Here is a 21821-nt window from a genome sequence, read left to right as displayed (position 1 = left end):
CAATTTCTGCTTAACATACTAGGCCATGTTAAACCCAGAGCTGTTGGACATGCTACACTTAAAGAAATCCCAATCCCTCAGTGCCAGATGCTCCAGGGATCTAAACCTTGTCATCACAATAAATAAAACATGCTGGAGTGATAGGTTCCTGACCCAGAAACTCCCCAGACTTTGGAATAGACTGCCCATACATGTCAAGCAGAGCACCTCTTTGGCCCTCTTCAAAAGGAACCTTGATGATTGGATGGGAGAAAGGAAATTCACCCCGGGGATCATGTTAGTCACCCTGCTAGACAGGGGTCCAGGGAAGAAATAGCCAGGCAATTGTTAGGGCTAGGCTTGTATAGGCCCTAGGGCCGATAGCCTAGTACCAACCTATGAACCTATGAAAAATACATCTGAATTCAAACATATGGAATGTTTAAATGATAAATACATACATAAGATATGCAAGAGTAAATTATAATCTGTGTAGATATGTCTGAAAAAGACAGGTATACATCTGCATGAGTACATTTACAACTACTTGTTAATGTATTTATATGGAAAGAAAAAAATTGCATTTCTATATAGCAGGTTTTATTGCATTAACTTAGCTACTAGTTAACTGACATGCAGACAGTTTGTGTAGACCCGAAAATATTTAGTAATACAGTAGTTGTGTAAGAAAGTAATTTATTTTCAGAATTCTGACTGCATACAATATGGCTGAAGAGAGTCAGGCACCACTCCCTAGTCAGAGTGAAGGTGAAGGTTAGGGGAAGGGGGTTGCTGCAGTGGGACTTGAATGGTTAGCACCACTTTAATGAGAAACAACCAATACTATTACATCTCTATTACTTCTGTATACATTTTTAAGTGATCACCTTATATGCTTAGAATTTTTTGGTCTCTTTTGACCTCATGTTTACTGACCCAATCTCCTTACCACCAGTCCCAATGCTCAACTATGATGTTATATGGTGCCAGAATAAATATTTATGTAATAGCTCTGTACTCCTTTTCAGCATACAAAATAACTCAGCTACCAAACAAACTATCACTGTGCAGTGTGCTGGAGAATCTACCCTCATATGTACTATAACAGTTCTTACAAAATTCCAGAGAATCAACCAATAATCCTTTCCCTCTATTAAATCCTGGGTAACTGATGCAAGATGGCTCTGAAACCCCAAGAAAAACAAAGTAATGTTATTCATACCCAAATAATTCTCTGCCCTCACTCTTACTGTTACATCAGTCAACAATACTACCATATAACACACACAAAACTACTAGGTGTTAACTATAGACAAAAACAATAAATATTTTAACAGAATGTACAGTAAGTTATCAAAATTAGAAAAAAATAACACCAGAAATGGGACTTCTTTACTGGTCAAACCCATACCTAACTGATGCGACAAGGAGAGTCATTTCTCAGTCCTCCCTCCTTCTCACAGTACTATATGATTCAGCCATATTTACAAACTTGCAAACCACACAGCAAAGAAAGTTATAGGCATGCTGTGACAAAGGAGCAACATGTGCAACAAACCTCTCACATAGGACTCACCACTGTCTTGCTTTAAAACAAATACAGTGGTTAGAACTACCACACTACCTAATCCACAACCAGGTAGTCACAGCCCATAATTTATTTTGCAAATCCAATAATTGATCTGACCTAAAAACATTCTTGAACAGTATTTACCATGCAGGGAGTTATACTCCAGTGAAGAACTTCTACTGGCCACCATAAAATCAAACAATGCTGCAGGAGATACTCTGTGTTCTAGAAGTTTCACTATACTTTGGAATAAGTTACCACTTCCACTAAAACAAACAGGCAAATTAAAAGGCTTTAAACTAAAATAAAAAAAAAAACACTTCACTGACTACTGGCTATACTCACATACCTCACCAGGATAATGTGGAACCTTCAAGTTACTGCCATGCCTGTAAAATATCTGGCTAGTAGACACTTTAAGAATGCATCACAAGTTGCTTGAACAGCTGTACTACCATACTCCTATTTCTCCACACATTTCTATCCTTTTTCGCAAATTTCTCCAAATTGCCACTTTTTTCTCATCTCTCCCTACCACCTCTTCTAACTTTCACACTATTTCCTCCAACATTCTTTACCCTACCAACTTTTCTTTCATTCTGTAACATAATGCTGCATTATTTTATTGTTGGAAAAAGTGAGTACCATTGTCAAACATCTTTATATTAATATAATTGCTTGCAATTTTACATATGAGATCATTAGTCTATATTGTTTGCATTCTTAATCTAGTGTTTCATTGGAACCCAATGTATTTTTTTGCATAGTCTGTCTATCCTGGTCAGCAAAATAAATAAATACATTAACTTAACAGAATTGTAAAACCCATCTTATTTTTCCTTAACAGTGCCTATTGGAAAAGCTTCTCCTCAATTTGCTTTTACATATTTTATAGCAAAAAATGCCTAAAGCACCTTTGTGTTTTGTTATTTTGACAACAAATAATGTTAAAAATATTAACAAATGCTGTGCAAATGCTCAAAATGAAGCAACCAAGCAGATTCTTAGAGTCTTTTAGTTTCTTGCTCATAAAGTTTATTTTAAAACGACAATCAAACATTATGGTAAGTGCTTTCGCTAATAAGCTTCCTCAGACCATGTAACACTGAATAAAGCAACACTCCATTTATAAAAATTCAAAAATCAATGTCCAATCATATAAGCACTCCAATTAAATCATGCATTTTCTTAAAAAGACAATGTCACACCTATACTATTGCCATGATACAATACTTCATAGTGCACTGTCAAATAAATAAAAAACACAATAATGTATAAAATAGTATATGTACAAATATAAACATTTTAATTTCTGTATCCTTTTGTGTTTTTTATTTATAAAAAATCCTTACACTCTTATAGTACCAGTGTTTTAGTCCTTCCAAATCATTGATATCTAACTTCTATCATATTTTATTCTGATATTCTTTTATCTTTATTCATGTTTTTTTCTTACTATGCTACATTTTGTCCCAAAACACTTTACAATTAATGTCAATAATTCTAGAAATTATTACCTTCTTATTATTTTCTACATTTAAGAATTAAATGTATTTGCAAAGAAGTAGCATACGCTAATATGTGTATCAGTCTCAACTCTCTTACTTTGTCTTGTAGATAAAAAAACTCTTTCCATTGGATCTAATTTTGATCCTCATATGATATTCAACACCAGCTGCATCATATCCTTCTCCTTTTCATTTGGCATTATCTATCTATCCATCTATCTTGTTATCTATCTATCTATCTATCTATCTATCTATCTATCTATCTATCTATCTATCTATCTATCCATCTATCTCGCTATCTATCTATCTATCTATCTATCTATCTATCTATCTATCTATCTATCTATCTGTCTAGCTATATTCTGCCTAACATAATGATATTGAACACCAATTGCATTATCTCATTATCTTTTTTTCTTTTTTCCATGATGTCATATAATGGAGATGCACACTGTGGAACAGGTGAAGGATTTATGACATCAGAGTAGAAGACAAAGCAGCTCAATTGCTGAGAAGTTCAAAGAGAACAGGTTACGGTAGTTTGAATACAGCATCCATGGGACCAGACGATATCCCGGGCTGTGTACTACATGAACTAGAAAATGAACTGGCACCTTTCCTAAGTGTCATGTTTAATCATAGCCTCACCTCAGGCCTCTCCTAAGTGTCATGTTTAATCATAGCCTCACCTCAGGCTTCATGCCCACTGAGTAGTGCACAGCTACAGTTATCCTACTCCACAAGCGGGGATCCACCTTGGATCCTCGGAAATACTGCCCCATCAGTCTGACAAGCTTGATCTGCAAGGCCATAGGTTCATAGGTTCATACTAGGCTATCTGCCCTAGGGCATTTATAAGCCTAGCCAGAATGTGTTTGGCTTTCGCCACCCATTTTAAATTTATTTTGCTATGCCCTTTTTCAAGGTTAGCATACTGTGCCTCTGTCTAACAGTGACACAGAAGTGATACCCGGGGTAAACCTACGATCTCCCATCCACTCATCAAGATTCCTCTTGAAGAGAGTCAATGAGGAACTCTGCCTAACCTGGACTGGGATTTTATTCCAGAGTGAAGGGAGCCTCTGGGTTATGAATCTGTCCCTCCAGCATGTCCTATTTATTTCAGTGCTGAGGTTCAAGTCTCTCGGGCGTAGCTCGATGGGATTTGGATTTTCTGAGGTGCAGCATGTCCATTAATTCTGGGTTGGACATGGCTTTATATGTCAGGCACAGATCGCCTCTGAACAGGCGGTATGCCACTGAGTAGAGCTGGAGTTTCTTTAACCGGGCAGCATATGGCATCTGTTTGAGCCCTTTGATCCTCTTGGTGAGGTACTTTTGGGGTCTTTCCAGTTGCTGCAGGTGTCTGGTAAGGTACATCCCAAAAGGGGCATTGTACTCAATTATGGGCCTGATGAGGAATGAGTAAAGAGGCACGATGACGTCCCCTGATCTAGATGTGAATCCCTTCATGATTAGGTGGGCTATATAAAATGTTTTTCTGGATGGAACATATTATCATGGAAACAGCAACAAGGACCAACAGTGCACAAAAAACTATTAACTTCCAAAAGCACTGCAACGAGGAAAAACGATGCACCGTCCAGCCCAGGATAAAATCCAAAGTTTATTAACATTAAACGTGATGAAAATACAACACACATTTTTCATCTACAACTCAGACTTCTTCAGACAATGAATAACAGTTCACACTCAAAATATATATTAATTGGAGTGAGACAATTAATTAAAACCTCCCAATGGAGAAACTTTCTCATGAATAAATAATTAATAACATACAGATAGACACTTAACACAAGAACACACCATTCCATTAGACAAACGAAATATATCCTCAGTAAAAACATAATGTACTGACCTGCAAGTTAAGAAAATGCATAGAAACTTGCAAAATCTTGAATAAATGTATGCATATAAACATAATCGACTTCAGTGTAACATCCTCAATCCTAAGAAGCCAAGAAAATAAAAATACAACTTTAGTCAAAAAATATAAAACAGCCCCCTCTAGAGGTCTTAATATGAATGACAACAAGCATACTAAAAACCAATGATAACTAGAAAGTAAAGATAAAAAAAAAAAAAAAAAGAAAGATAAATTTACAATCCATATATCAGTGGGTAATAATTACAGAACCTCAAAATGTCTTAAAAATCGTGAAAATAGAGGAGAAAAGTCTCCAAAAAAAGATCTAATGAACTAATTCGCTATGTCTGTAAATTGCCTAATAACTTTAAAAACTATAAGTATATGTATAAACATAATAATGCATATAAAAATATATATAAATATATATATATAAAAATCGATATAAAAATCATGACAATTCATAAAATACTAAAATTCTAAAGGAAGGGGTATAAATAGTACCAATAATATAATTCTCCAAATGCATCTAAGCTACCAAGGGAAGTAAAACTAACTATAAAATACCATTAAAGTCTGGCTGCTCTCATTTTTAAAACTGGTGTCAGGGAAACAGTGTCATTTAATCCTGGGAACTTATTTGCTTCCAACACAATTTGCCAATAAAGTTCACGATATTCTATCTTTGTTTCCCATAGCCCACCCCTTTCATCTTGCTGTACTTCTTCTATAATAAAAAATGTAAATTTCGCTAAAGGACAGGCTATCGTATGTTTATAAAGTGCATCAGTGAGTTTTTTATTCTTGATATCATTCATGTGTTCATATATTCTTTTCCTAATCTTCCTTTTAGTCTTCCCAACATAAAAGCTTGAGCAGATTTTACAATAAGCAATATACACGACCCCAAAGGAGTCACAGGTGCTATGTGTTCTACTAATAATTTCCTTACCCCTAGCTTCAATGTATAAACTACTTTTAAAAGCCAACCATGGACACTGGGGACACATTTTACATGGAAAGGTCCCGTTGACTTTCATAGTTTTCTTCTTTCCTATCCGTAATGGTGTCAACCAGTCCTTAAGGTTTCATCCTCTTCTAAAAATAGTTCTAAAGGCAGTATTCTCTACGTTGAGGTCACTAATTTTCATAAATTTGTCCCATTCTCTAACAAGGACCTTATGAATGGTCATAGCATCTCCACTAAAGTCAGTGATAAATGCACTGTTAAAATTATTACCATCCTTTGTAAGAGGCTTCATGAGCTCAACTAAACTGTTAGATTGTAATGTGTCAAAAGACATATGCTCCTTACCAATAATAGGGTAAAATCTATCTTTCCTCTTTTCCATAACTTCATCTTTCATTTTCATAATAAATTCTAAGAGGTAACCTCATTCTAGAAACATATGAGTCAGAAAATCACATTCTACAGAAAAATCCAAATCATCAGAAGTCATTCTCAAAATCCTTACAAACTGACCTTTCACTATGCTTCTTTTTTGATGAATAGGGTATCCACTAGTAAAGTGTAAATAGCTATTTGAAAAAGTTTTCCTCCTAAACACTTTGGATTTAAAATTACCCTGATTCTTAATTAAAGTAATGTCTAAGAAATGAATAAAATGGGAACTAATTTCATGAGTGAACTTCAAAAATTCAGTTGTATTGTTGATATAGGAAATTAATTCTTCTAGCTTTTCTCTTGTATCTTTCCAAAATATAACAATATCATCCACATAACGTTTATAAAGACACCAACAGTATTTGTATGCACTATAATAAATAAAATTCCTTTCCCACGTATTCAAAACCATATTAGCGAAAATAGGGGCACATCTTGCCCCCATAGCTACTCCACTCTTCTGTCTAAAGAATTCCCCTTGAAAAAAAATATATTATGTTTTAGGACTAGTTTCATCAATACCATACAAATATAGACCTCATCATCACTTAGATCACCAGATAATCTAATAGCTTCTTCAAACCAATTAAGGCCAATGTCATGAGGTATGGAACCAAATAAATCAACTACATCAATCGTTACAAAAATAAGATCATTACTAAATAGATTTTCCTTTACCAAAAAAAGCAAATCCCAAGAGTCTTTCAGATAAGACCAACCTTTCATCATACATTTCTTTAATTTAATATCAATATATCTCGCTAAAGGGGAGGTAACTGACCCCTCAGATGCAACAATAGGACGTAACGGTGGATCCAAAATCTGTTTGTGCACTTTGGGGATCCCAAAAATGGAAGGAAGTCTTGGTTTGTCATTATTTAAAAAGCCAAATAAATCCATGTCAATTTATCCTTCTAGAACTAAATCATATAATGTACAAAATATTTTCTTATAACCGATATGAATTTCATTTTTAGAAATAGTATCATATTTTGACTCTTCAAGTAAAATGTTTAACATTTTAGCTTCATACATGATATTGTTCATAAGGGCAATACCACCCCCCTTGTCTGGTTTCATAACTCTTAAAGTAGGATTTTTTTAACAATTGTAATAATTCATACTCAGTGTTAGAAAGGTTGGATGGAAATCTATTACCCTTAATAGCTGATCTTAATTCTTTCTCCACTAGAATTTCAAAATGTTTTAGTTGAGCATGAATAGGGGAGGTTCCAGATACTTTTCCTTTTTAATAAATTCGAAGTTCCGTCATGAGATTCACTGCCAACAAACAACAAACTGAAATTTACTTTTCTCAGGAACATCTTCAAATCAGTCAAAAGACTACTGATGTCACATTTGGTTCTGGGTACAAAGTTCAACCCTTTAGAAAATAAACTAAAATAAACCTCATCTGTATTAAGTTCCATATAATTAAAAATGTTAAAATTACTATATTCATTGGAAGTGCAAATCACAGCATTCTCCTCTAAATCAGTCTCAATACCTTTAAAACTAATATTCTGTTCTACGTCTTCAAAAAAAGAAGTTTCTATGATGGGGGTACTGATAATCTCCTGCCCCTCCCCCTCCATGTGTTCTGATGGAAATTCCCTTCTCTCTGGTTTTTGATTCTCTCTGATCTCCGTAGAGGCGGAAACCCTAAAGGGTCCAAGTCATTGGCATCCATCACATATGAATATTGGTTATTAGGGGGACCTTTGTTATCAAAATCAACAGGATAACCAGAATTATATGTGCCTCTAGGTTTGGGGTACTGTAAATGATGCTGATATTGATAAGTGTCCCTGTTAATCTTCTTTTTCTTCCTCTCTAAAATTCTATCACATTTCATGTCAATAGTTTTCCTTAAATCAAAATATTTCTTGTTTTCTTCAGCAACAGTAAACAATAAGTCATTAGTAATTTTATCGTTTACAGACTCAATTTGTTGCATGAGAATAGCCATTTCAGCTTCATTCTGTTTCATAATAGCTCTCATTAATTCAAAGCCCCAACTATCAAACATGTGTAAAAGAGAAGCATGGAATGGTGTGCCCTCAATAACATTATTAGGAAACTTAAAAATACGTAACCCTTTTGGAACAAGTTTCTCAGATAAACACTCTTTTACATATATATTGTCAATATTGAGTATTTTATATCTGAAGAGCAAATCATTTAAAATAGATAAATTACCAGCATAAGTAAATACATGTTTATCATCCTTAGGAAAAAAGTCTTTAAACTCCACTTTTTGATTTAACCAGTCATTTAAAGCAAGCGAATGGTGTATATTATCGCCTAAGGTAGCTGGCACGCCAACATCTCTTCTAGATCTCTCATTCCGATCGCTGGAAATCCCAACTTCATTCCGGTTGGAAAAAATGTTAGGAAAATCATCCGCCCTGTATAACGGATCCAAAGGACTAGAACAAGTTTGTAGAATGGGTCTATTAGTGGCATTACCACTCGAATGCCTATGATGAAACAGGGCTCCTTGATTTCCTGGTATAGAAGCTGTAAAGTTACAACGAACAAGAGAATCACACAACAGAGTGTGCAAAGCAACCAGCTGGCTAAGCTGACCAATCAGTGCAGACATTTCCTTCCCCTTCGATGGATATTCATCCCTGACGACCGGGGAACAGTTTTCCTGTCGATCCATAAAGAACTAATAAACAGCAACAAGAACCAACAGTGCACAAAAAACTATTAACCTCCAAAAGCACTGCAACGAGGAAAAACGATGCACCGGCCAGCCCAGGATAAAATCCAAAGTTTATTAACATTAAACGTGACGAAAATACAACACACGTTTTTTGTCTACAACTCAGACTTCTTCAGATAATGAATAACAGTTCACACTCAAAATATATATTAATATATATATATATATATATATATATATATATATATATATATATATATATATATATATATATATATATAATTCATATCGGTTATAAGAAAATATTTTCTACAGTATATGATTTAGTTCTAGAAGGATTCATTGACATGGAGTTATTTGGCTTTTTAAATAATGACAAACCAAGAATTCCTTCCATTTTTGGGATCCCCAAGGTGCACAAACAGATTTTGGATCCACCGTTACGTCCTATTGTTGCATCTGAGGGGTCAGTTACCTCCCCTTTAGTGAGATATATTGATATTAAATTAAAGAAATGTATGATGAAAGGTTGGTCTTATCTGAAAGACTCTTGGGATTTGCTTTATTTGGTAAAGGAAAATCTATTTAGTAATGATCTTATTTTTGTAACGATTGATGTAGTTGATTTATTTGGTTCCATAACTCATGACATTGGCCTTAATTGCTTTGAAGAAGCTATTAGATTATCTGGTGATCTAAGTGATGATGAGGTTTATATTTGTATGGTATTGATGGAACTAGTCCTAAAACATAATTATATTTTATTTCAAGGGGAATTCTTTAGACAGAAGAGTGGAGTAGCTATGGGGGCAAGATGTGCCCCTATTTTCGCTAATATGGTTTTGAATACGTGGGAAAGGAATTTTATTTATTATAGTGCATACAAAGACTGTTGGTGTCTTTATAAATGTTATTTGGATGATATTGTTATATTTTGGAAAGACACAAGAGAAAGGCCAGATGAATTCATTTCCTATATCAACAATACTACTGAATTTTTGAAGTTCACTCATGAAATTAGTTCCCATTTTATTCATTTCTTAGACATTACTTTAATTAAGGATCAGGGTCATTTTAAATCCAAAGTGTTTAGGAAGAAAACTTTTTCAAATAGCTATTTACACTTTACTAGTGGACACCCTATTCATTAAAAAAGAAGCATAGTGAAAGGTCAGTTTGTAAGGATTTCAAGAATGAAATCCGATGATTTGGATTTTTCTGTAGAATGTGATTTTCTGACTCATATGTTTCTAGAACGAGGTTACCCCTTAGAATTTATTATGAAAATTAAAGATGAAGTTATGGAAAAGAGGAAAGTTAGATTTTACCCTATTATTGGTAAGGAGCATATGTCTATTGACACATTAGAATAACAGTTCAGTTGAGCTCGTGAAGCCTCTTACAAAGGATGGTAATAATTTTAACAGTGCATTTATCACTGACTTTAGTGGAGATGCTATGACCATTCATAAGGTCCTTGTTAGAGAATGGGACAAATTTATGAAAATTAGTGACCTCAACTTAGAGAATACTGCCTTTAGAACTATTTTTAGAAGAGGACGAAACCTTAAGGATTGGTTGACACCATTACGGATAGCAAAGAAGAAAAATATAAAAGTCAACGGCACCTTTCCATGTAAAATGTGTCCCCAGTGTCCATGGTTGGCTGATAAAAGTAGTTTATACATTGAGGCTAGGGGTAAGGAAATTATTAGTAGAACACATAGCACCTGTGACTCCTTTGGGGTCGTGTATATTGCTTATTGTAAAATCTGCTCAAGTGTTTATGTTGGGAAGACTGAAAGGAAGATTAGGAAAAGAATATATGAACACATGAATGATATCAAGAATAAAAAACTCACTAATGCACTTTATAAACTTACGATAGCCTGTCCTTTAGCGAAATTTACATTTTTTATTATAGAAGAAGTACAGCAAGATGAAAGGGGTAGGCTATGGGAAACAAAGATAGAATATTGTGAACTTTATTGGCAAATTGTGTTGGAAGCAAATAAGTTCCCAGGATTAAATGACACTGTTTCCCTGACACCAGTTTTAAAAATGAGAGCAGCCAGACTTTAATGGTATTTTATAGTTAACAAAAAACCAATGCCAAAAGAAATACTTAAATATATACAGTCCAAACAGTCCCAACAGTCCAAACAAGGAAACATGCAATCCAAATCCACGATGCAACAGATGGTAAAATTAACAAGAGTTTATTAACAAACAAGTGTATACTTAACAAGTATATATAGTGGAAAAAAACCATAGATCTAAAATCTATTTGATTGTGAGCTCATCCTACTATTCATAAAAACAACATTGCAATGATATATATTCTATAAAACCATAAACTCAGCTAATACTTTTCATTAAAGATGCTAGAAAATATAACATTATACACATGTAACTTAATGAGTCAATATATTTAAAAACCAAATATCCTTAAAAAATGCACATTCTTAAATGAACCAAGGGATAGAAACATGATGAAAAATCAAAAATTAACAAATGCTAATTTAAACTCATATGTGAATACATATAGCTGTTTCAGCTGCATAAAAATTTTTTAATAGTGTAAAATTCCCATTTGAAGTGTATCATTTAAAAACTGTCAACTTAGAGTGATAGGGAAATTATAATGATAAATACTACAGAGATATCATAGAACAAAGATGAAAATAAAAGTCACTTGTTCTTTAGCCTCTGCTTCAAAAGGGGTTTCAAGGGTACCTTGCCGCTCAACCCTGGCAATCTGTCTAAGTCTAATTATCCACTGTGTTTCCTTGGCTTCAGTGCAATTCAAAATGTCGCCTCTTCTATTTGTTGAATGTGTTTCTTCTAAGATTTTAAACACAAACGAATGATGTATATCAGTATCATGGACATGCTTGGCTAAGGCATTCTTAGTGTTGGCAATCCTAATATGATATATGTGTTCTCGGATCCTGTCCCTAAGACAGCGATTCGTTTTGCCCACATAGAATGCCGGACAGAAACTACAAGATGCCAAATATACTACATTTCTGGTCATACAATTACCATAAGCCTTCATACCAAATTCACCTAATCCCATGGATGTATAAATACTGACTCTCTCGAAATGTAAGAACAAAAGTTGCATGAATTGCAATGAAAACACACTACCCCTTGTTCCCTGTTATCTGACTTGGGATAACATAGAAGACTTTTCAAGTTCTTTTTGTTCCTATAAATAAATTTTGGTCTATCACCAACCATTTCTCTAATCTTAGACTGACAGAATATGCCAATGTTTCATATAAATGTCTTTAATCCGACCCACATCCTTAGTATAATACACTGGGAACTTAATGTCTTGAATGGTTTTATATGATCCCTGAGTAATTCTTTCCTCTTCATTACTCTCATTCACCATAGACCTGTTGGAAAATATGGTTTAGCCCTTGTATCTCTTAATTTAGGCATTTTGTGATCAGATGGTAATCACTCTATAACCTCTCTCATCCAACATCTCCTTTAGTTCACTGAGGTCCCTTTCATAAGCAGCATCTACAGGTGTGTATCTAGAAAATAGCCTGCCCTTTTACTAAATTCATACACATACCCAGGGTGCATGCTGTGCCTATGTAGTAATGAGTTATAATCCTGTATTAATCATGGACAGTTTCTCCACATATACATCTAAAAATGGAATCCACTGATGAGACCAATCACCTGTAAAACTTAAAAAATCCAGAAATGAGTCCATCTCATCCATGAATCAAACTGTGTGGATGTACCTCTCCAAAGAAAGAAGAGGTCATCCACGTGTAAAATATGACATGCTCCTTGTATGTCATGCTTTGAAAAGAAACCTGTTCTCCCATTAGCTATTGGCACAAGAAGTGCCCATAGCTCTCTGGAGAAAGGTTCTATCATAAAACAAAATATGTTGGATTCCAATACTATCTCCAATAGCTCTGTCAATAAATCTACACATTTAACCTTATCAAAGGTGCATATACAACTCCTTACCATCTCAATGCCCACTCGATTCGGTATCATTGTAAAGAGTGACTTCACATCCATGGTAGCAAACAGGACATCCCTTGTGTCTAGGGATGCACCTGCATAATCATACAGATCTAACAAGAACTGTTTGGTGTCTTTAAGTATATGTGGGTGCAAATCAACTATAGGTCTCAACTCACTTTCTATGAAAATTGACAGGGGTTCTGTGGACCATCCCCTACCTGCCACTATTGGTCTCAAGGGTGGTAGTGTTGAATGTTTATGCAATTTCGGAAGTCCTTGTATGACTGGCAACAAGGGATGTTGCACTAGTAGAAAATTGAACATAGGCTGATCTATAATACCTTCTGTGTATAACTGATGTAACTTCCCTTTAATATCCATAATAATCTTGTCAACCCTTTCATCACTAATTTCTTCATAAAATTTTAAATCTGATAACATTCTCAACATATCTTCTTGATATCTAATTGAATCAAATATTACAATACCGCCTCCTTTATCTACTGGACGGAAAACTATATCCTGCCTTTGACGTAACTGATTCAGAGCTGTCCTCTGTTTATAACTCAAATTGTATTTAGACTTATGCTTAACAGAGTCATCTTTTGTTCTATATAAATCATCTTCCACTAACTTGCTGTATGCGGCAACTAGTGGATGTGTCATGGGTATGTAAGTACTCGGTCTCCTTAATGTTGATTGAGGAGCAAACTCTCCCCCATCAAAAGATACTTTTAAAGATAAGTTTCTGATAAATAATTTAAAATCCCTGAGGGTCTCTTCATAGCAGCTAAAAGTAGTTGGAATGAAAGATAATCCTCTGGATAAAATGGATATCTCTTCATCATTTAGTTCATAGCTTGACAAATTCACTACTAAGTTGCATTTCTCCCTTGCCACATTTTCTTTAAATCCCTGTTGGGCTGTCTCTCTGTGGACATCTTCCGTTTCTGACGCCCTCTGCTGACAGAGCGCGTCCTCCCTTCTCTCACTAAAGTTCTGATGGGAAAAGGGTTATTACTGTTAAATCCTTGTATTGGATTAACTTCTTTAGTGCTGACAGCATGGTCGTTTGCTACACTAATACCCTCATTAACCCTATGTACAGCAACATTCGATGTTTTCCTCCTAACTACCACTTCTGGTTCTAGTGGAATAGACCCACTTCTACCTCCTATAGTGTTACTATCAATTGCATCCACATCACATAAATCACTGTTTTCATGTCCATTAGTGACAATTGCTTCATCTTCATGTACATCTATCACAGCATTTGGTAATACATTGGTAAAATTCTCATTAACATTATTGTCAGAATTCCTAACAATTTTCCTATTAACATTGTTAATATAACCATCCACACGAGCAGTAGAAACTGCTGTTAATATAACCATCCACACGAGCAATGATGAAGAGATATCCATTTTATCCAGAGGATTATCTTTCATTCCAACTACTTTTAGCTGCGATGAAGAGACCCTCAGGGATTTTAAATTATTTATCAGAAACTTATCTTTAAAAGTATCTTTTGATGGGGGAGAGTTTGCTCCTCAATCAACATTAAGGAGACCGAGTACTTACATACCCATGACACATCCACTAGTTGCCGCATACAGTAAGTTAGTGGAAGATGATTTATATAGAACAAAAGATGACTCCGTTAAGCATGTCTAAATACAATTTGAGTTATAAACAGAGGACAGCTCTGAATCAGTTACGTCAAAGGCAGGATATAGTTTTCCGTCCAGTAGATAAAGGAGGCGGTATTGTAATATTTGATTCAATTAGATATCAAGAAGATATGTTGAGAATGTTATCAGATTTAAAATTTTATGAAGAAATTAGTGATGAAAGGGTTGACAAGATTATTATGGATATTAAAGGGAAGTTACATCAGTTATACACAGAAGGTATTATAGATCAGCCTATGTTCAATTTTCTACTAGTGCAACATCCCTTGTTGCCAGTCATACAAGGACTTCCGAAATTGCATAAACATTCAACACTACCACCCTTGAGACCAATAGTGGCAGGTAGGGGATGGTCCACAGAACCCCTGTCAATTTTCATAGAAAGTGAGTTGAGACCTATAGTTGATTTGCACCCACATATACTTAAAGACACCAAACAGTTCTTGTTAGATCTGTATGATTATGCAGGTGCATCCCTAGATACAAGGGATGTCCTGTTTGCTACCATGGATGTGAAGTCACTCTTTACAATGATACCGAATAGAGTGGGCATTGAGATGGTAAGGAGTTGTATATGCACCTTTGATAAGGTTAAATGTGTAGATTTATTGACAGAGCTATTGGAGATAGTATTGGAATCCAACATATTTTGTTTTTATGATAGAACCTTTCTCCAGAGAGATGGCGTAGCTATGGGCACTTCTTGTGCCAATAGCTACTATGGCAGAATGGGAGAACAGGTTTCTTTTTCAAAGCATGACATACAAGGAGCATGTCATATTTTACAGACGGTTCGTGGATGACCTCTTCTTTCTTTGGAGAGGTACATCCACACAGTTTGAAGAATTCATGGATGAGATGGACTCATTTCTGGATTTTTTAAGTTTTACAGGTGATTGGTCTCATCAGTGGATTCCATTTTTAGATGTATATGTGGAGAAACTGTCCGACGGTATGATTAATACAGGATTATACCGTAAATCGTGCTATAGGAACTCATTACTACATAGGCACAGCATGCACCCTGGGTATGTGTATCGGAATTTAGTAAAAGGGCAGGCTATACGTATTTCTAGATACACACCTGTAGATGCTGCTTATGAAAGGGACCTCAGTGAACTAAAGGAGATGTTGGATGAGAGAGGTTATAGAGAGAGTGATTACCATCTGATCACAGAGGAAATGCCTAAATTAAGAGATACAAGGGCTAAACCATATTTTTCCAACAGGTCTATGGTGAATGAGAGTAATGAAGAGGAAAGAATTACTCAGGGATCATATAAAACCATTCAAGACATTAAGTTCCCAGTGTATTATACTAAGGATGTGGGTCGGATTAAAGACATTTATATGAAACATAGGCATATTCTGTCAGTCGACCCTAAGATTAGAGAAATGGTTGGTGATAGACCAAAATTTATTTATAAGAACAAAAAGAACTTGAAAAGTCTTCTATGTTATCCCAAGTCAGATAACAGGGAACAAGGGGTAGTGTGTTTTCATACGGTACCTTGCAATTCATGCAACTTTTGTTCTTACATTTCGAGAGAGTCAGTATTTATACATCCCGCAGGATTAGGTGAATTTGGTATGAAGGCTTATGGTAATTGTATGACCAGAAATGTAGTATATTTGGCATCTTGTAGTTTCTGTCCGGCATTCTATGTGGGCAAAACGAATCGCTGTCTTAGGGACAGGATCCGAGAACACATATATCATATTAGGATTGCCAACACTAAGAATGCCTTAGCCAAGCATGTCCATGATACTGATATACATCATTCGTTTGTGTTTAAAATCTTAGAAGAAACACATTCAACAAATAGAAGAGGCGACATTTTGAATTGCACTGAAGCCAAGGAAACACAGTGGATAATTAGACTTAGGGCGGACAGATTGCCAGGGTTGAACGGCAAGGTACCCTTGAAACCCCTTTTGAAGCAGAGAAGGCTAAAGAACAAGTGACTTTTATTTTCATCTTTGTTCTATGATATCTCTGTAGTATTTATCATTATAATTTCCCTATCACTCTAAGTTGACAGTTTTTAAATGATACACTTCAAATGGGAATTTTACACTATTAAAAAATTTTTATGCAGCTGAAACAGCTATATGTATTCACATATGAGTTTAAATTAGCATTTGTTAATTTTTGATTTTTCATCATGTTTCTATCCCTTGGTTCATTTAAGAATGTGCATTTTTTAAGGATATTTGGTTTTTAAATATATTGACTCATTAAGTTACATGTGTATAATGTTATATTTTCTAGCATCTTTAATGAAAAGTATTAGCTGAGTTTATGGTTTTATAGAATATATATCATTGCAATGTTGTTTTTATGAATAGTAGGATGAGCTCACAATCAAATAGATGGGCGTGTTTTAGATCTATGGTTTTGGCGCCTTTTCCACTATATATACTTGTTAAGTATACACTTGTTTGTAAAGGTCTGAAGAAGCTTATTTTAAAGCTTACGTTAATAAACTCTTGTTAATTTTACCATCTGTTGCATCGTGGATTTGGATTGCATGTTTCCTTGTTTGGACTGTTGGGACTGTTTGGACTGTATATATTTAAGTATTTCTTTTGGCATTGGTTTCGCATGCCCCTTCATTGCTTTGCTCCTACGTGTTAATGTAACTTTTTGTTATTTCTACGGCTGTGGTTCACCAAGGAGCATTAACTTTTGGCGGAGGATACCATTTTTTATTTATACGTATTTTATAGTTAGTTTTACTTCCCTTGGTAGCTTAGATGCATTTGGAGAATTATATTATTGGTACTATTTATACCCCTTCCTTTAGAATTTTAGTATTTTATGAATTGTCATGATTTTTATATCGATTTTTATATATATATTTATATATTTATATATATTTTTATATGCATTATTATGTTTATACATATACTTATAGTTTTTAAAGTTTTTAGGCAATTTACAGACATAATGAATTAGTTCATTAGATCTTTTTTTGGAGGCTTTTCTCCTCTATTTTCACGATTTTTAAGACCTTTTGAGGTTCTGTAGTTATTACCCACTGATATATGGATTGTAAATTTATCTTTACTTTCTAGTTATCATTGGTTTTTTAGTACGTTTGTTGTCATTCATATTAAGACCTCTAGAGGGGGCTGTTGTATTTTTTTTTTTTTAATAAAGTTGTATTTTTATTTTCTTGGCTTCTTAGGATTGAGGATGTTACATTGAAGTCGATTATGTTTATATGCATACATTTATTCAAGATTTTGCAAGTTTCTATGCATTTTCTTAACTTGCAGGTCAGTACATTATGTTTTTACTGAGGATATATTTCGTTTGTCTAATGGAATGGTGTATTTCTTGTGTTAAGTGTCTATCTGTATGTTATTAATTATTTATTCATGAGAAAGTTTCTCCTTTGGGAGGTTTTAATTAATTGTCTCACTCCAATTAATATATATTTTGAGTGTGAACTGTTATTCATTGTCTGAAGAAGTCTGAGTTGTAGATGAAAAACGTGTGTTGTATTTTCGTCACGTTTAATGTTAATAAACTTTGGATTTTATCCTGGGCTGGCCGGTGCATCGTTTTTCTTCATTGCAGTGCTTTTGGATATTATCATGGAACTTATAAGGAAAGACATTGGCTACCTTCAAACACTGGACCCCACCCAGTTTGCATTCGTGAAGGGCTGATCTTGTCTCCTGAACCTGATAGATGTCTTCAAATCAGTCTCCATAGCTGTGGATGAGGGTAAGGCATTCCACACAGCCTATCTGGACCTTGCCAAGGCCTTTGACACCATCCCTCACTCTGGAATCATAGATAAACTTACTAATCTGGGCATTGATCCCTACGTCACTCTATGGGTTGTCAACTGGCTTACTGACAGAACCCACACAGTAAAAGTAGCTGACTCCAAACCCAGCTCCAGACAAGGGACAAGTGGAGTACCTCAGGGATCAGTCCTGGGGCCACTCTTGTTTGGCATCGACTTCTCTGAAGTGCAGGACAACACTAAGGTACTCTGGCTAACAAAGTTTGCAGATGACTGCAAACTGGGAGCCATTATTAAATCCCCAAATGATGTGGATATTCTACAAAAGGGCCTTACAGAAACAGATGCTTGGTGCCAGAGCCATGGGCTCAAGCTCAATGCCAAGAAATGTATAGTTATCCCCTTTGGGAAAAAACATTTACTTGTGAATTACCACATAGGTGGCAGTACACTAAACACCAAAAGTATGATAAGAGACTTAGGGACACTGGTGGACAGTGGTCTCACCTTCGATAACCACATCACCACAACAGTCAGGAAATCCTTCTATGTGGCACACCTCATCACTAAGGGCTTTTCATCCAGAAAAAAGGGGGTCATTGTTCCACTGTACTCATCCCTCATTAGATCCATTATAGAATACAATGCCTCATTCGGTATGTACCTCTCAAGATATCTGCAACAACTGGAAAGGCCACAGAAATACCTCACTAAAAGAACCACAGGCCTAAAGCAGATGGCCTATGCTGACAGTCTAAAACAAACTCCAGCTATACTCTATCACATATCGTCTACTCAGAGGTGATCTCTGCTTAACATACAAGGCCATGTCAGACCCAGAGCTGCGGGACATGCTACACTTAAAGAAATCCCAATCCCTCAGAGCCACATGCTCCAGGGATCTAAATTTTGTCATCACAATGAACAAAACATGCTGGAGGGATAGGTTTCTGACCCAGAGACTCCCCAGACTCTAGAATAGACTGTGCATACATATCAAGCAGAGTGCCTCTTTCGCCCTCTTCAAAAGGAACCTTGATGATTGGATGGGAGATATGAAATTCACCCCAGGGATCACGTCAGTTGCCCTGCTAGGCAGGGGTCCAGGAAAGTAAATAGTGTGGGAAGAAATAGCCAGGGAATTGTTATTGCAAGGCTTGTATAGGCCCTAGGCCCAATAGCCTATTACCAACCTATGAACATATCAACCTATGTACATAAAGAAGATGGCAATTTAGGGAAGAAAATTTGGAATAGACAAGAAGAAGGCAAGAGAAAAAAAGGACATTCAGCCAAAAGATGGAAGGATTGTTTGATAAATGACCTGCAACAGACAAGCATGACTGTCAAAGAAAGTAGAAGAGAGACATTGAATCAAGTGAATTGATGACAGTTGACATGACTTTCCAACCCCATGTAGAAGAACTGGGAAAGAAGGGGGTGGGTGACTATTAAGATAATACCCTTGAAACTGCAACCATTCAATCATAGTGATACCTTTTTAAGATAAAACTGAAAAGATTACTCAATCATTCTGGATAGCTGCTGCATATGAATTCATACTGGTTTCACATGGAAAGAGAGAAAATAATTCTGGGTCACATGGAGGTTTACTGGTTAAGTGTCTGCCTTATAGCTCTAGATTTTTGGGGTTCAGTTCTGACCTGCAGTCAATGTTAATATGGCATTGATGGATTAATTCCATGTTTTTCAGCAAATATTCCAACTTCCTCACACTTTCCATATTGTTGGCAGAATGACTACTTTCATTTTTTCATATGTATAGAAGAATTGGATGACTTACCTGGTTAAAAGCAAAATAAATAATGCACTTGGTTACATACAGACTTTGACATTAAATAAACTACAAATTAAACACAGACTTTGGCATTAACAAAACAAAGTACAAATTATGCACACAGATCTTGCAGGTAATTTTTCCTTGTTTATTAAATGTTTTTTGCCTGTATGCCTGCTGGCCATCAAACCTCTCCAAGTCTTGATCGCATTCATTTGTCCATATGGATATATTTAGGTGAGAACTGACTAGACAGTCCATTATCCGAGCAGCCACAGAGGTGGTTTATACCATTGCCAGCATCCATGTAATAATGGTATTTTCTAGTTTGGTCCTAACCCTCCCCTGCTGACTGAGAAGAGCACCCAGTTTGTTTTGGGCCCTCCATGTACATTTGCCATCAACAGTTTAATGAGGGTTACTGCCATCACCTTTAAACAGCTAAGCTTACATTCCTGTTCTAAGTTGTTTTGTTGATGCCCTTGCCTGTGTGTATAGTAGTGATCAGCTGACCCAAACTACCTCTCAAGATGTGTGAGATTATATCTGTCATTCAGTTCCCTTGTCCCATGCTCCACTTTTCGAGTACCTCAGCTGCTACTTGAATTCAGGTCATCTGGATTGTAGTTAAGGATTTACTCCTCTATGCCATAAAGATGGGCTTGCAGGTGGTTATCCTTATTTGTGGAGATGGGAAGTTTTTGCCTACCCAGCCACCAAGATGTCCTTAGGGGCTAGCTTTGTTGTATATTGTCTTATGATGTAAGTAGTATATGTGCACAAACAATTAGATGTCTGCATACATGCATTCTCAGTTCTTTTTTATGGTGCAAATCTAAACACATTGAATTATTTTCTTGTAGTTCTGTATGCTTTAGTCGACAAAAAACTGAAATCTTAGGATGTTACTTAGTTTGCATTTTCTGGTTCCATATTCTATGTGTGTCCCTTAAGCAATGTTAACTGTGCAGTGGTAAAATTACATTAAATCAACCAAGATAGAACTGCCCAGCAATTAATATTCAAGAATGGTTTCACATACACTGATACAGAGAAAATTGTATATCCTTAAAGTTAGAGTAGGTCAAATAATTCTCCAGGTTAAAGTGAATTACAAAAACGGTGCAAATATTTCCTGGTAGTCAGAGCAGATCAAATACTTTGGCAAACTGAAATGCTAGTACAACAACATGATACAATTGCTTTTAGATGCTACATTATATGGTGGATTTCTATCTTATATGTTGTCTGATGTATCTAATTGCTTCTTTTGTATGTGTCTACCACTCTTTGACTGCAGGACTCATTTAGCATTCCACTCCCATATTTCATGGATATTACTTTAGAAAAAAATACATTCCAAAGACAAGCAGTAGGTAGGCTGGACACTCAAATTAGTCATAGGTGTTTGTGTGCATGCGAGTACGTTGTGTGGAAGAGCTATAGCAGCAGGGCTAGCCACCTGCTGGTGTAAACCTTGGTTCTAGATGATTGTCACTTTTGAAGTGATACCCTGACCCCATGTGCAAAAATGGGAAAAAGGGTTGTGGA

The sequence above is a fragment of the Protopterus annectens genome, chromosome 1.part1, assembly GCF_019279795.1.
Source record: "Protopterus annectens isolate FY-2018-M chromosome 1.part1, PAN1.0, whole genome shotgun sequence".
In the NCBI taxonomy this organism is placed as follows: domain Eukaryota; kingdom Metazoa; phylum Chordata; order Ceratodontiformes; family Protopteridae; genus Protopterus; species Protopterus annectens.
The sequence above is the reverse complement of the archived record's forward strand: the minus strand, read 5'-3'. Positions refer to the sequence as shown.